This window comes from Schistocerca piceifrons, chromosome 7 (assembly GCF_021461385.2).
Source record: "Schistocerca piceifrons isolate TAMUIC-IGC-003096 chromosome 7, iqSchPice1.1, whole genome shotgun sequence".
In the NCBI taxonomy this organism is placed as follows: Eukaryota; Metazoa; Arthropoda; class Insecta; order Orthoptera; family Acrididae; genus Schistocerca; species Schistocerca piceifrons.
This window is the reverse complement of record NC_060144.1, coordinates 470,518,745-470,532,675: the sequence shown is the minus strand read 5'-3', so window position 1 is coordinate 470,532,675 and position 13,931 is coordinate 470,518,745. Positions and strand designations below refer to the sequence as shown.

At 45.1% G+C, this 13,931-nt stretch overlaps 1 protein-coding gene and 1 non-coding gene across 2 annotated transcripts in view; both read right to left on the bottom strand.

Moving 5' to 3' along the window:
* The window catches only part of LOC124805076 (allatostatins), a 523,572-nt gene that overhangs the window by 86,621 nt on the left and 423,020 nt on the right, over positions 1-13,931 (bottom strand). The gene's annotated exons all lie outside the window — the stretch shown is intronic.
* Trnas-gga lies at positions 13,300-13,383 on the bottom strand. Its single transcript is given in 2 exon segments — positions 13,300-13,334; positions 13,344-13,383. It is a non-coding gene; the product is annotated as a tRNA-Ser (tRNA).

Sequence of the window (13,931 nt, the reverse complement as noted above, 5' to 3'; positions counted from 1 at the left end):
GTAACTAATAAATACTGGAAGAAAGCAGACAGTGATTGTGGTACAGAGTGAAGGAGAGAGTGCCAGCGGGAGAGGAATAAAAAGGAGGGGAAAGTGGAAAAATTTGGAAATTTGTAGTAAGATCTTATGGGACCAAACTGCTGAGGTCATCGGTGCCTGAGCTTACACACTACTTAATCGCTCACAAACTAACTGACGTTAAGGACAAAACACACACACACACACACACACACACACACACACACACACACACACACACACACACACACCCATGCCCGAGGGAAGATCGGAACGGCCGACGGGGCAAGTCATTCGGACAGTGACAAGACGCCTCAGACCGCGCGGGGTAGCAGAAAGTGGAAGAGCCAGACAGAATCTATAACAATGAAAACAAGGAACAGAGAGATAGTGATAGTGACAGTGACAAGAGACAGCAGTAGTGGGAAAGAATGAATGAGACAGCAGCAATAGGGAGACAGTGACGGTGAGAAGAGACAGTAGTAGTACTAGTAGTAGTAGTAGTAGGACAGTACGAGAGAGACTGTGGCTACTAGGCAGGGAACAATGACAGAGAGACGAAAACAGAGAATGCCAGTCAGCTGGGCTGAATGAGTGTGTGAGAATGGGCTTCTGAGATTGGATGAGTATGAGTGAGTTACAGCGATGGACTAGCGGGTGTGAGAGAGTAACAGTTAGAGGAGTTTGTAGGGGAGAGAGATGAGTTGCATGGTAAAAAGAGTGCGAATTTGTTGTCATGCCAAAATTTGTAAGAACATTTTTAAAGGTGGTGAGGAGAGTAGAGTGAGGCAGCTGGTACCCCACTGTGCAGTCAGTCTTTTAATAAACAGTAGCATGCTCACCTTTTTTGTGCTCCAAAAGTAGCATTTTTCTGATGGATGCTGTAATGTTCACCAAGTGTTAGCGGATTTCGTGATTGTGTGTTTTCGCACAGTAGCGCTAAGGCGATTTTATCGCTGCTTAATAGTCTGCGATTACAATGAAATTAATATCTCTGTAGTTGTATTGCCTATGTAATTTGAGGCGAACAAGGACTCGCAACCTTTCGTTCTCTCTCTTTCTGGTCAGCCATTGTCTGGTACCGTCAAAAAAATTAATGCTTGGTCAACGTTATGTATTTGTACTCATTTTTATAATAATAACTATTTAATTTCATTGTGTTTGTTATTACGACTAAACATATCTTTTTCCTCAGCTTTTTTCATGAATTTGATAATTAAATGTGGCTTACTTCGTGTGGAGATGTGTGTTACTGAATGATCGCGTATTAAAGCACCAATGAGTGAATACGTTTGATTTGCTTTCGGAATAGAACCTGCATCTAAAGTTTCACACACACATGGACCATGATGGTGGTAATTAAATTCCAATTTCAATCTTTAAAAAATATTTTTACCTGATTTTTCAAGTACGTAATTTTTCTTCATTTAATTGCAGATTACTCTGTAGGAATCAGCATGGGTTTCGAAAAAGACGGGCGTGTGAAACCCAGCTCGCGCTATTCGTCCACGAGACTCAGAGGGCCATAGACACGGGTTCACAGGTAGATGCCGTGTTTCTTGACTTCCGCAAGGCGTTCGATACAGTTCCTCACAGTCGTATAATGAACAAAGTAAGAGCATACGGACTATCAGACCAATTGTGTGATTGGATTGAAGAGTTCCTAGATAACAGATGCAGCATGTCATTCTCAATGGAGAGAAGTCTTCCGAAGTAAGAGTGATTTCAGGTGTGCCGCAGGGGAGTGTCATAGGACCGTTGCTATTCACAATATACATAAATGACCTTGTGGATGACATCGGAAGTTCACTGAGGCTTTTTGCAGATGATGCTGTGGTGTATCGAGAGGTTGTAACAATGGAAAATTGTACTGAAATGCAGGAGGATCTGCAGCGAATAGACGCATGGTGCAGGGAATGGCAATTGAATCTCAATGTAGACAAGTGTAATGTGCTGCGAATGCATAGAAAGATAGTTCCCTTATCATTTAACTGCAAAATAGCAGGTCAGCAACTGGAAGCAGTTAATTCCATAAATTATCTGGGAGTAGGCATTAGGAGTGATTTAAAATGGAAGGATCATATAAAGTTGATCGTCGGTAAAACAGATGCCAGACTGAGATTCATTGGAAGAATCCTAAGGAAATGCAATTCGAAAACAAAGGAAGTAGGTTACAGTACGCTTGTTCGCCCACTGCTTGAATACTGCTCAACAGTGTGAGATCCGTGCCAGGTGGGGTTGATAGAAGAGATAGAGAAGATCCAACGGAGAGCAGCGCACTTCGTTACAGGATCATTCAGTAATCGCGAAAGCGTTACGGAGATGATAGATAAACTCCAGTGGAAGACTCTGCAGGAGAGACGCTCAGTAGCTCGGTACGGGCTTTTGTCAAAGTTTCGAGAACATACCTTCACCGAAGAGTCAAGCAGGATATTGCTCCCTCCTACGTATATCTCGCGAGGAGACCATGAGGATAAAATCAGAGAGATTAGAGCCCACACAGAAGCATACCGACAATCCTTCTTTCCACGAACAATACGAGACTGGAATAGAAGGGAGAACCGATAGAGGTACTCAGGGTACCCTCCGCCACACACACCGTCAGGTGGCTTGCGGAGTATGGATGTAGATGTAGATGTAGATTCAATTACCCAATCCCAAATAATAAAAAATAATAATAATTAAAAATACTATTAAACTGCATTGTGTTTTCTTTCTTATCTCATTTTATCTCTCTACCTCTATTGCACTGGAAATATGTCCACAAAAGGGCAAATGTTGACGGTTTGGGCTGTGTGTCTCGTGTGGTAAGAAAATTGTTCCATTTAGACACCTACGATTCCTGCTGTTGACACCTGCAATGTCTGCTTTACACTTCGTCCTTGAGTTTGCATTCAGTACTGGTGGTCCTGTGTCGAGTTTGTTTTTCCGGCGTATTAGATGTGTATTAACAAAAATAAGGACCAGTGTGGTTAGAATTATAACGAACAGGTAATTGTTATGCACCACGTACGTGAGTTCCCCGAATGCAACGGAAGACCGGCACAACGAAGCTACGCTGAGCTGTTCCAGTAGCGACAGAACACGACTGAGCTCTTGCGAATGTGAACTAAATGTTGTTTGCGCGCCCTTGCCTTCCCTTCGCGGGCAGGATGGTCGTTCGCTGACGCTGGCTCTCTTGCCTGTGACTCAGGTGCATAGTCCTGCGGGTGACGCCTTTTCAGATGAGAGCTGTTGCACAATGCGTTACAAGCTACGGCAGGGGTGTTGCTAGACGGCCGCCGTAGCGAGTGTACGTCGTAGTAGCCAGAGGGGCGGGACAGAGCCACGTCTGTGGACGTTGCGGGTGGTCGCGTTCCAGGTTCCGGGCGAGCGCGCTCCGCTGTGTCGCCTGCAGGGCTGCGCCACCCCACAAAGGCGATGCAATCGGCCCGTCACACGTGTGCCAACCCCGTCGGCCGGCACCGCCCACAGCTGCACGCCCCAGTGCGTCCACCAGCCAGCGTACAGACTCTTTGACCGTATTTCGGCGTTATATGGATACGGTCATAAAAGCGATGATCCACATTTCTGTGTGGTATCAGACGACCCCAAAACAGGAAGACGATTCTGCTTTTATCCGTGTACAAACTGCACTGAAAAACTATTGTTTCAGGAAAGGCGTAGCAGGCCGAAATAACATACACAGGGTGATTTTTTCCACCTTGTAGAAACTCTAGGAATTGATCGATGAGAGGATACGGAACAAAAAAGGTCTAATGAACTCATGCCTCGAAATGCATGGTTTCTATGTTTGAGGTCATTTATTCAATCATTCTTAGTTATAGAGACTGCAGTCTTATATGTACTGTACCACGCAACCAAAGTTACAGTGTGCATGGTTTCCCCTTGGATGGTGGTGTGTTCCTCTTACGAGGGTCGCTTGAAATGTGTACTCCAAGTCCGAGAGATGGCACCACCGGCACGTTTTGAGGTCATGTTTAGTTAGTAGCATCTTTGGAAAGAACGCACACCAAGTTTCAGCCATATTGGTCAATGTATTTGTGTTAGGCATTGGTGTGAATCAAGGAAGTCGATGATTGTCAAGAAATGGACGAAAAAGAATTTTGTGTGGTGATTAAACATTACTTTATGAAAGGCAAAACACCTCACAAGACTAAAGAGAAGCTTTATAAAGATTACGGTGATTCTGTACCTTCGATTAGAACAGTTTATCAGTGGTTTCAAAATTTTCGGAGTGGCCTTATGGGCACAAATGACGCTGAACGTTCTGGACGTCATGTGGAGATTAGGACTCCAGAAGTCGTTGATAAAATCCATGATATGGTGATGGATAACAAAAGAGTTAAGGTGCGTGAGATTGATAGTGCTGTAGGCATCTGGAATGAATGGGTACATAATATTTTGCATAAAGATTTGGACACGTGAAAGCTATCCGCAAGATGGGTTCCGCGATTGCTCACGTTTGACCAAAAATCGTGTGAAGTGTTGCTAGGAAGGTTTGCAGCTGTTCAGGAAAAATCCGCAAGACTTTAAGCGTCGTTTCGTCACTGTGGATGAAACATGGATACATTACTATACTCCTGAGACCAAAGAACAATCTAAACAATGGGTTAGTAAGGGACAATCTGCACCAAGAAAGGCGAAGACCATTCCTTCGGCTGGGAAGGTTATGGCGACTGGATTCGCAAGGGACAATCCTCACCGACTATCTGGAAAAGGGTAAAACTATTACAGGTGCATATTGTTCATCGTTATTGGACCGTTTGAGAACCGATTTACAAGAAAAACGCCGGCGATTGGACCCCAAAAAGGTCCTTTTAAATCACGACAAAGCACCAGCAAATACCTCAGCAGTTGTGGTCGCAAAATTAATGGAAATATGATTCCAACTCGTTTGACATCATCCCTGTTCTCCAGACGTGGCTCCCTCGGACTACTGTTTGTTCCCCAATTGAAAGTAATAGCTGGCGGTTCAAAGATTTTATTCAAACGAGGAGATGATTGCAGCAACTAATAGCTATTTTGCAGAATTGGACAATTCCTATTATTCAGAAGGGATCAACAAATTAGAACAGCATGGAGTAGTGTATATGTCGAAAAGGAGACTATGTCGAAAAATAAAAAAAGGTTTGCCCCAAACACGTAAGTAGCTTTTATTTTTGCACGGACTTTTCAAACGCCCCACGAACGTCATGCCCTAGCGCCCTCGTTTGCCAAAGAAATTGGTGACGTGTCTGATTCGCTTCTCTTGCTGACTCACCTTGAAGTGGATATTACACAGCGCTGTACGCAATGGCTACGCGTTGGAATCAAGAGCTTGCCGACGTGGTGTTTACTTACGAAAAGGTAAATGGCAACGGGCGGCGTGCAGCAAGGTTGTATCAGGAGATCTATCCCAGCAAACAACAACCACACCAATATTTGCAACAGCGTTTTGCCATTTGTATGAGACAGGGTGTTTTAAGGAAGCAGGAAATCATGAATGATGTACCCGAAATGTTCGGACACCAGACTTCGGAGAAAATGTGATTAACACTGTGAAAGGCGACCACCGTGTCACTACGAGATAGTTTGCCCGCCAGTACGGGGTAAGCCAGACGACTGTGTGGAAGATTCTCCAGGACAATTGTTACTACCCTTAACACTTTCAGCGTGTGCAGGGCTTACTAGCGACAAGATTTCCACATCGGGAGCAGTTTTGTCGCTGGTTTCTTCACCATGCAACCACGATTCCAGGATTTTTGTCATCTACCCTATTCACTGATGAGGCCACCTTTACGCGAAGTGGTATTTTCAACTTTCATAACAGTTATCTGTGGGATAGTACGCAGAACCCCTATGGTATGGTGACAGCAAATCATCAGCATCGGTCCAGCTGGAGTGTGTGAGCAGGGATAATTGGTGACATTATTCTGGGGCCAGCCATACTTCCACGTCGCCAAAACGCCGGAGCAGTCGGGGTTTCCTGCGGGTGACCGCTGGAAGAAGTGCCACTCATGATTCGAAGGGTTAAGTGATGCTACATGATGGTGCTCCAGCCCACTTCGCCGTTAACGTTCGGACGCATCGCAGTTGTGTCTTCCCTGGTCGATGGATGGTACGAGGAAGTCCAGTTGCGTGGCCTGGTCTTTCACCTGATCTCCAACCCGTTTCTGGTTATGGGACCATCTCAGAAGTGTCGTGTATGCAGAACCCATTCCCGATGTGGAATCACTGGAGCAGCGTGATCATGCTGCCTCTGACTCTGTTGGGATACAGCCTAGCCGATGTCAACGTGTGAGACAGAACATGCTACGGCGCGTACAGGCATGCGTTAGGGGCATGGAAATCTTTTTCAGCACACACTTTAACTGTGGCTGCGTGGTATAGCGCGCTCTGTAACAATGTATGATCGAGTAAATGGTCTCTAGCACGGAAAAGTTATATTTCCGGGCATAAGTTCATTAGACCTTTCTTGTTCCGTATCCTCTCATCGATCAATCTCTAGAATTTGTAAACAGTGGGAAAAATCACCCGGTACAGTGGGTATTCCTGGGACACATTGAGTCTGACGTTTATCTCTGATATTGACGTAGACCAAAGCAACGAATCGAAATTTGTACCAGCACTGGGATTAGAGCCCGTGTCTCTTGCTTTCTAGACAGATGTGCCACCATACTGGAACTACAGACACCCGGAGGTGGAGGTGGTACAAATTTTAAGTAATTGTTTTTGCCTACATCATTACCATAGGTAATGGTGAGATCCAGCATGTCTCAGGAATACCAGCTATGTATAATTAATGTATCACCTACGCATTAGGGACAGGTAGCATTAACACCATTTCGCCATTTCTAAGGTGGTATTCCAATCGGATAGCCTTAGTAGCATTTATACAAGTTTAGAAGGGTAATAGCGATGAGCTGAGGTGTGAGTTGGGGTTCGTATCAGTAAGGAATATGTGCTAGAGTGGTCTGTGCAGCTGTAGTGTCTGTAGTACCGGCATGGCGTAATGGGTAGCACAGCTATCTAGTTTGCGGAAGACCCGGGTTTCAATTCCAATTCTGGTACAAATTCTAATTAATTGCTTCGACCCACATTATCATCAGAAATAACACACGTCGGTAAAGTGGTGGGTCCTCAGTTTTAATCCTGCAGGGGCCGAGATGATACTGCAACACGTAAAATATTTATTTTTTTGAAACTTAAATAAGATGAAATACTTCCAGTTTTTTTTGGGCCGGCCGGTGTGGCCGTGCGGTTAAAGGCGCTTCAGTCTGGAACCGCATGACCGCTACGGTCGCAGGTTCGAATCCTGCCTCGGGCGTGGATGTGTGTGATGTCCTTAGGTTAGTTAGGTTTAATTAGTTCTAAGTTCTAGGCGACTGATGACCTCAGAAGTTAAGTCGCATAGTGCTCAGAGCCATTTGAACCATTTTGAACTTCCAGTTTTTATAACCCATTTCCACAGGGATGTCCAGATTATTTATTGCTTTCGCTGAATGCAAACTCGTCACATAATACACAACAAGATACTAGTTTCTTTTCAAAGAGTGTAGTTGAGTATAAACTTTTACAGGGGAACGATTGAACTATATGAATAAAAACGTAAGGCCGACCAGAGTGGCCGAGCGGTTCTAGGCGCTACAGTCTGGAACCGCGGGACCGCTACGGTCGCAGGTTCGAATCGTGCCTCGGGCATGGATGTGTGTGATGTCCTTAGGTTAGTTAGGTTTAAGTTGTTCTAAGTTCTATGGGACTGATGACCTCAGAAGTTAAGTCCCATAGTGCTCAGAGCCATTTGAACCATTTAAAAACGTAATTTACGTAATTACGTACTACGGCGTGCACACATTTTATTCAACATGTAAACGTTACTACAGATATTCAGATTTAGTTTATGACGTGTTCGATAGGCCTCCCATTATTGGCGACGATGTGGCGCAGACAAATAGCGAAATTCTGCATAATCTGCTGACGTGTAGGAACATCGATGCTGTCAATGACCTCTTGAATGGTTGTTTTCAGCTCAACAATGTCTTGGGGTTATTGCTATACACCTTGTCTTTCATATAGTTTCTTGGGTTTATTGCTGTACACCTTGTCTTTCATATAGTCCCACAAAAAGCATTCGTATATCTTCACACCCGGAGAATATGGTGACCAGTCGAGGCCCACGTCAGTGGCGTCTGGGTACCCCAGAGCCAGAATGCGGTCCCCGAAGTGTTCCTCCAGGACATCAAACACTCTCCTGATTCGATGGGGTCGAGCTCCCTCTTGCGTGAACCACGGTGTGTCGAAATCAGGGTCCCTTTGGATAATGGGGTGAAATCATCATCCAAAACCTTCACGTACTGTTCGGTAGTCACCGTGCCGTGAAGTAATATCGCACAGATTAGTACGTGACTGGACATTGCATACTACACAGTCACCCGTTGAGGGTGAAGAGACTTTTCGATCGCGAAATGCGGATTCTGAGTCCCCAAATGCGCCAATTTTGCTTATTGACGAACCCATCCAAATGAAAATGATCGACAACAACCAGACGCGTGCGCATGCGCGTACTAATTCCCATCATGCCCCGCGGCCAACTGTGCAGTTTGAGCGTCCTAACACAAACCGATCAGGAGTTATGACGATATTATTTCATATTGTTCAATAATCGTCATCCTGTGTGTAGAGTGCTGCCTAATACGAGTGTCGCACTGCTAGCTTGCTAGAAAGGCGATGCTGTCTCGGCTGAGCAGCACTGTACTCAGACGTAAACGAGCTGAGGCGGTGGCATATGTAAACTCGTCTGGGCGTGTCTACGCCACTGCCTCTCGTTCGTCGTTGCTTCTGGCAGCGAATATACTTATTTGTGATTTCGTCGCGAGGTACCAATCTTCCCTATCACCTCGCTCTTCCGACTACAACACAATTCCAGAAGTAGCAGGCGACTTTTCAACATAAAAGTAAGCTCACCGTACGAAATACAGACTACTTATAAAGTCTACAGAAGACGTTCGAGAAGCGGTATAAGTAAATGCCTAATCATAAAGTAACTAATAACATACACAATACGTGTATTTTCAAATACGTGAAGCCGGCAAGCCGATTTGGAAATCCGCCATCAGTGGTGCCACCGACCGTTATTGTTCAAATTGGCGGCGAACGTGGCAGAGAAAACATTTCCTTTTCCAGAATTTGCCTGTTGAATGTGCAAAGGGATTGCCGTGGCGTGTTTGACAAGACACCACGTTTCACAACAGCACAGCGGACTGGTACAAGAAGTCAATGGGCCCTCCTTCTTCGCTGAGTCATTGGTATCACCTGTTTCGACACGCTGCCGTTGTGGCTCATGCCACACCTTGAATCTGATAGTGGGAATTTCATCTTCAACAAGAGCATGCTCGCCAACATTTCCACAGTTCTGTGCGAGATTATCTGAATGGTAAGTTGCCACACGGCTGGATATGTGGCGTTGGGGCTGCTGACGTGGCTTCACCCACGTAGCCACCACATTCGTTGAATTTGTCTCCAATTTTTTTATCGTTGAGTGCACTGAAAGGCCTGAGTCGAAACAAGGCCCCGGGAGTAGACGACATTCCATTAGAACTACTGCTAGCCTTGGGAGAGCCAGTCCTGACTAAACTCTACCTTATGGTGAGCAAGATGTATGAGACAGGGGAAATACCCTCAGACTTCAAGAAGAATATAATAATTCCAATCCCAAAGAAAGCAGGTGTTGACAGATGTGAAAATTACCAAACTATCAGTTTAATAAGTCACACCTGCAAAATGCTAACACGAATTCTTTACAGACGAATGGAAAAACTGGTAGAAGCCGACCTCAGGGAAGATCAGTTTGGATTCCGTAGAAATGTTGGGACACGTGAGGCAATACTCACCTTAAGACCTATCTTAGAAGAAAGATTAAGGAAAGGCAAACCTACGTTTCTAGCATTTGTAGACTTAGAGAAAGCCTTTGACAATGTTGACTGGAATACTCTCTTTCAAATTCTAAAAGTAGCAGGGGTAAAATACAGGGAGCGGAAGGCTATTTACAATTTGTACAGAAATCAGATGGCAATTATAAGAGTCGAGGGACATGAAAGGGAAGCAGTGGTTGGGAAGGGAGTGAGACAGGGTTTTAGTCTCTCACCGATGTTACTCAATCTGTATATTGAGCAAGCAGTGAAGGAAACAAAGGAAAAATTTGGAGTAGGTGTTAAAATCCATGGAGAAGAAATAAAAACTTTGAGGTTCGCCGATGACATTGTAATTCTGTCAGAGACAGCAAAGGACTTGAAAGAGCAGTTGAACGGAATGGGCAGTGTCTTGAAAGGAGGATATAAGATGAACATCAACAAAAGCAAAACTAGGATTATGGAATGTAGTCGAATCAGTCGGGTGATGCTGAGGGAATTAGATTAGGAAATGAGACACTTAAAGCAGTAAAGGAATTTTGCTATTTGGGGAGCAAAATAACTGATGATGGTCGAAGTAGAGAGGAAATAAAATGTAGACTGGCAATGGCAAGGAAAGCGTTTCTGAAGAAGAGAAATTTGTTAACATCGAGTATAGATTTAAGTGTCAGGAAGTCGTTTCTGAAAGTATATGTATGGAGTGTAGCCATGTATGGAAGTGAAACATGGACGATAAATAGTTTGGACAAGAAGAGAATAGAAGCTTTCGAAATGTGGTGCTACAGAAGAATGCTGAAGATTCGATGGGTAGATCACATAACTAATGAGGAGGTACTGAATAGAATTGGGGAGAAGAGGAGTTTGTGGCACAACTTGACAAGAAGAAGGGACCGGTTGGTAGGACATGTTCTGAGGCATCAAGGGATAACAAATCTAGCATTGGAGGGCAGCGTGGAGGGTAAAAATCGTCCAGGGAGGCCAAGAGATGAATACACTAAGCAGATTCAGAAGGATGTAGGTTGCAGGAGGTACTGGGAGATGAAGAAGCTTGCACAGGATAGGGTAGCATGGAGAGCTGCATCAAACCAGTCTCAGGACTGAAGAATACAACATATATATATATATATATATATATATATATATATATATATATATATATATATGTGTGTGTGTGTGTGTGTGTGTGTGTGTATTCGTGTTCTAGGGGTGCACTCTTCTTCATACGGCGCGCATCTTATCAGTAGACCAATCCTATCTATTGGCGACCCAGCATTTTCGGAGTTACTGCTGTATGACCAGCTACTGCGATGCCGTGTAGCAAATATGTATGTACACACATCAAGCAAAGTTTTGCATCACTCCGGTTCCCAGAACTCCTGAAAATAGACGTTGACTGTGGATATTGTATCACAGACACAGTCTCATTGACTGTCCAGAGATGTCACTAAACCCACCCAAAGATGTAAACAACCATGCATGACCAACGCCTATTAGACGGAGAGGGTCCGACAGCCGATCAGTTCGAATTATTCCACCAGGATGGAGGTTCACGGCTTGTGTTGTCTGTAGTTCAACCATGCCTAGACAGTCAATACCGCGGTTCGATCGCGTTCGCCGGCCGGTGTGGTCGAGCGGTTCTAGGCGCTTCAGTCCGTAACCACGCGGCTGCTACGGTCGCAGGTTAGATTCCTGCCTCTGGCATAAATGTCTTTGATGTTCTTAGATTAGTTACGTTTAAGTAGTTCTAAGTCTAGGGGACTGATGACCTCGGATTTTAAGTCCCAAAGTGCTTAGAGCCATTTGAACCATTTTCATTCGATCTCGTCCGCATTGTTTCTTTGTGCCAAGAAGGGCTCTCAACAAGCGAAGTGTCCAGGCGTCTCGGAGTGAACCAAAGCGATGTTGTTCGGACGTGGAGAAGATACAGAGAGACAGGAACTGACGATGGCATGCCTCGCTCAGGCCGCCTGAGGGCTACTACTGCAGTGGATGACCGCTACCTACGGATTATGGCTCGGACGAACCCTCACAGCAACGCCACCATGTTGAATAATGCTTTTCGTGCAGGAACTGGACGTCGTGTTACCGCTGTATGACCAGCAATAGGCTGCATGATGCGCAACTTCACTCCCGACGTCCATGGCGAGGTCCGTGTTTGTAACCAAGACACCATACAGCGCGGTACAGACGGGCTCAAAAACATGCCGAATTGCCGAATGGACCGTTCAGGATTGGCATCACTTTCTCTTCACCGATGAGAGTCGCATATGCCTTCAACTAGAGAATCGTTGGAGACGTGTTTGGAGGCAACGCGGTCAGGCTGAACGCCTTAGGCACACTGTCCAGCGAGTGCAGCAAGGTGGAAGTTCCCTGCTGTTTTGGGGTGGCATTATGTGGGGCCGCCGTGCGCCGCTGGTGGTCATGGAAGGTGCCGTAACGGCTGTACGATACGTGAATGCCATCCTCCGACCGATAGTGCAACCATATCGGCAGCATATTGGCGAGGCATCCGTCTTCCTAGACGACAATTCGCGCCCCCATCGTGCACGTCTTGTGAATGACCTCCTTCAGGATAATGACATCTCTCGACTAGAGTGGCCAGCATGTTCTCCAGACATGAACCCTATCGAAAATGCCTGGTATAGATTGAAAAGGGTTGTTTATGGACGACGTGACCCACCAACCATTCGGAGGGATGTACGCCGAATCGCCGTTGAGGAGTGGAACAATATGGACCAGCAGTGCCTTGAACTTGTGGATAGTAACCACGACGAATATAGGCATGCATCAACGCAAGAGGACGTGCTACTGGGTATTAGAGGTAGCGGTGTGTACAAAAATCTTTACAACCACCTCTGAACGTCTCGATGTATGGTTGTACAACATTCAATGTGTGGTTTTCATGAGCAATAAAAGGGGCGGAAATGATGTTTATGTTGACCTCTATTTCAATTTTCTGTACATGTTTCGGAACCCTCGGAACCGAGGTGATGCAATACTTTTTTTGATGTGTGTATATCTGTGAGTTTATCTTTCACATACTGAATCATTTATTACGTAATGATTAGCCATTTACCTATGCCGCCATTGAAATGTTTCACGAAATTTATACTGTGTCCAGTCACGTTAATTTGAACACCTCCCAAAAGTCTGAGTAATCATCTTTTACGGCCCACACCGTTTAGAGACGTGCACGAAGAGAGTTAATGAGGTTCTGGTAGGTAACGTCAGGGATGTGGTGCCATGAAGGCTCCGATGCTATCACCAGCTGCGCTACAAAAAATTGTTCAAATGTCTCTGAGCACTATGGGACTTAACATCTGAGGTCATCAGTCCCCTAGAACTTAGAACTACTTAAACCTAACTGACCTAAGGACATCACACACATCCATGCCAGAGGCAGGATTCGAACCTGCGACCATAGCGGTCGCGCGGTTCCAGACTGTAGCGCCTTGAACCGCTCGGCCACTCCGGCGGGCGTTGCGCTACATTTCTTGGTTGAAAATCCATGGCGTGAACAGTCCGATCGAGGTTGTCCCACAGATTCGTGGGTTAAATGAGGTAAATTTGGCGACCACTGGTGTCCGGTAAACTCATCTTTTCGGACCACTCATGTATACTGCGAGCTATGTGACACACTGCATTGTCCTGCTGGTAGATGCGACTGCAAGCATTATCTCCTACATTCGACCTTCTATGGCCTTCATTGACTGGTCTTATTACGCCATTGACTCAGTCAGCACTTAAAAATTCTAAAAGTGGCGTTTGTATAAATTTTACCTAGGAATATTGTAAACTTTAACAGCGTAAAATAAACAATTACATCGTTGTATTTGTCAGCCGTTCTGACTACGAAACTGCTGTCCATGTAAGGGTTAAGTTTGGATAGAATTGTCAACGTTATTAGTTTTAACGTAACGCTTACTGAAGTTCTTTTTTTAATTATCATCCCTCAATTAATAACGTGAAGGAAACAGCCGACTATACTGGTGGCGTAACAGCACTATGGATAGAGACCAAAAA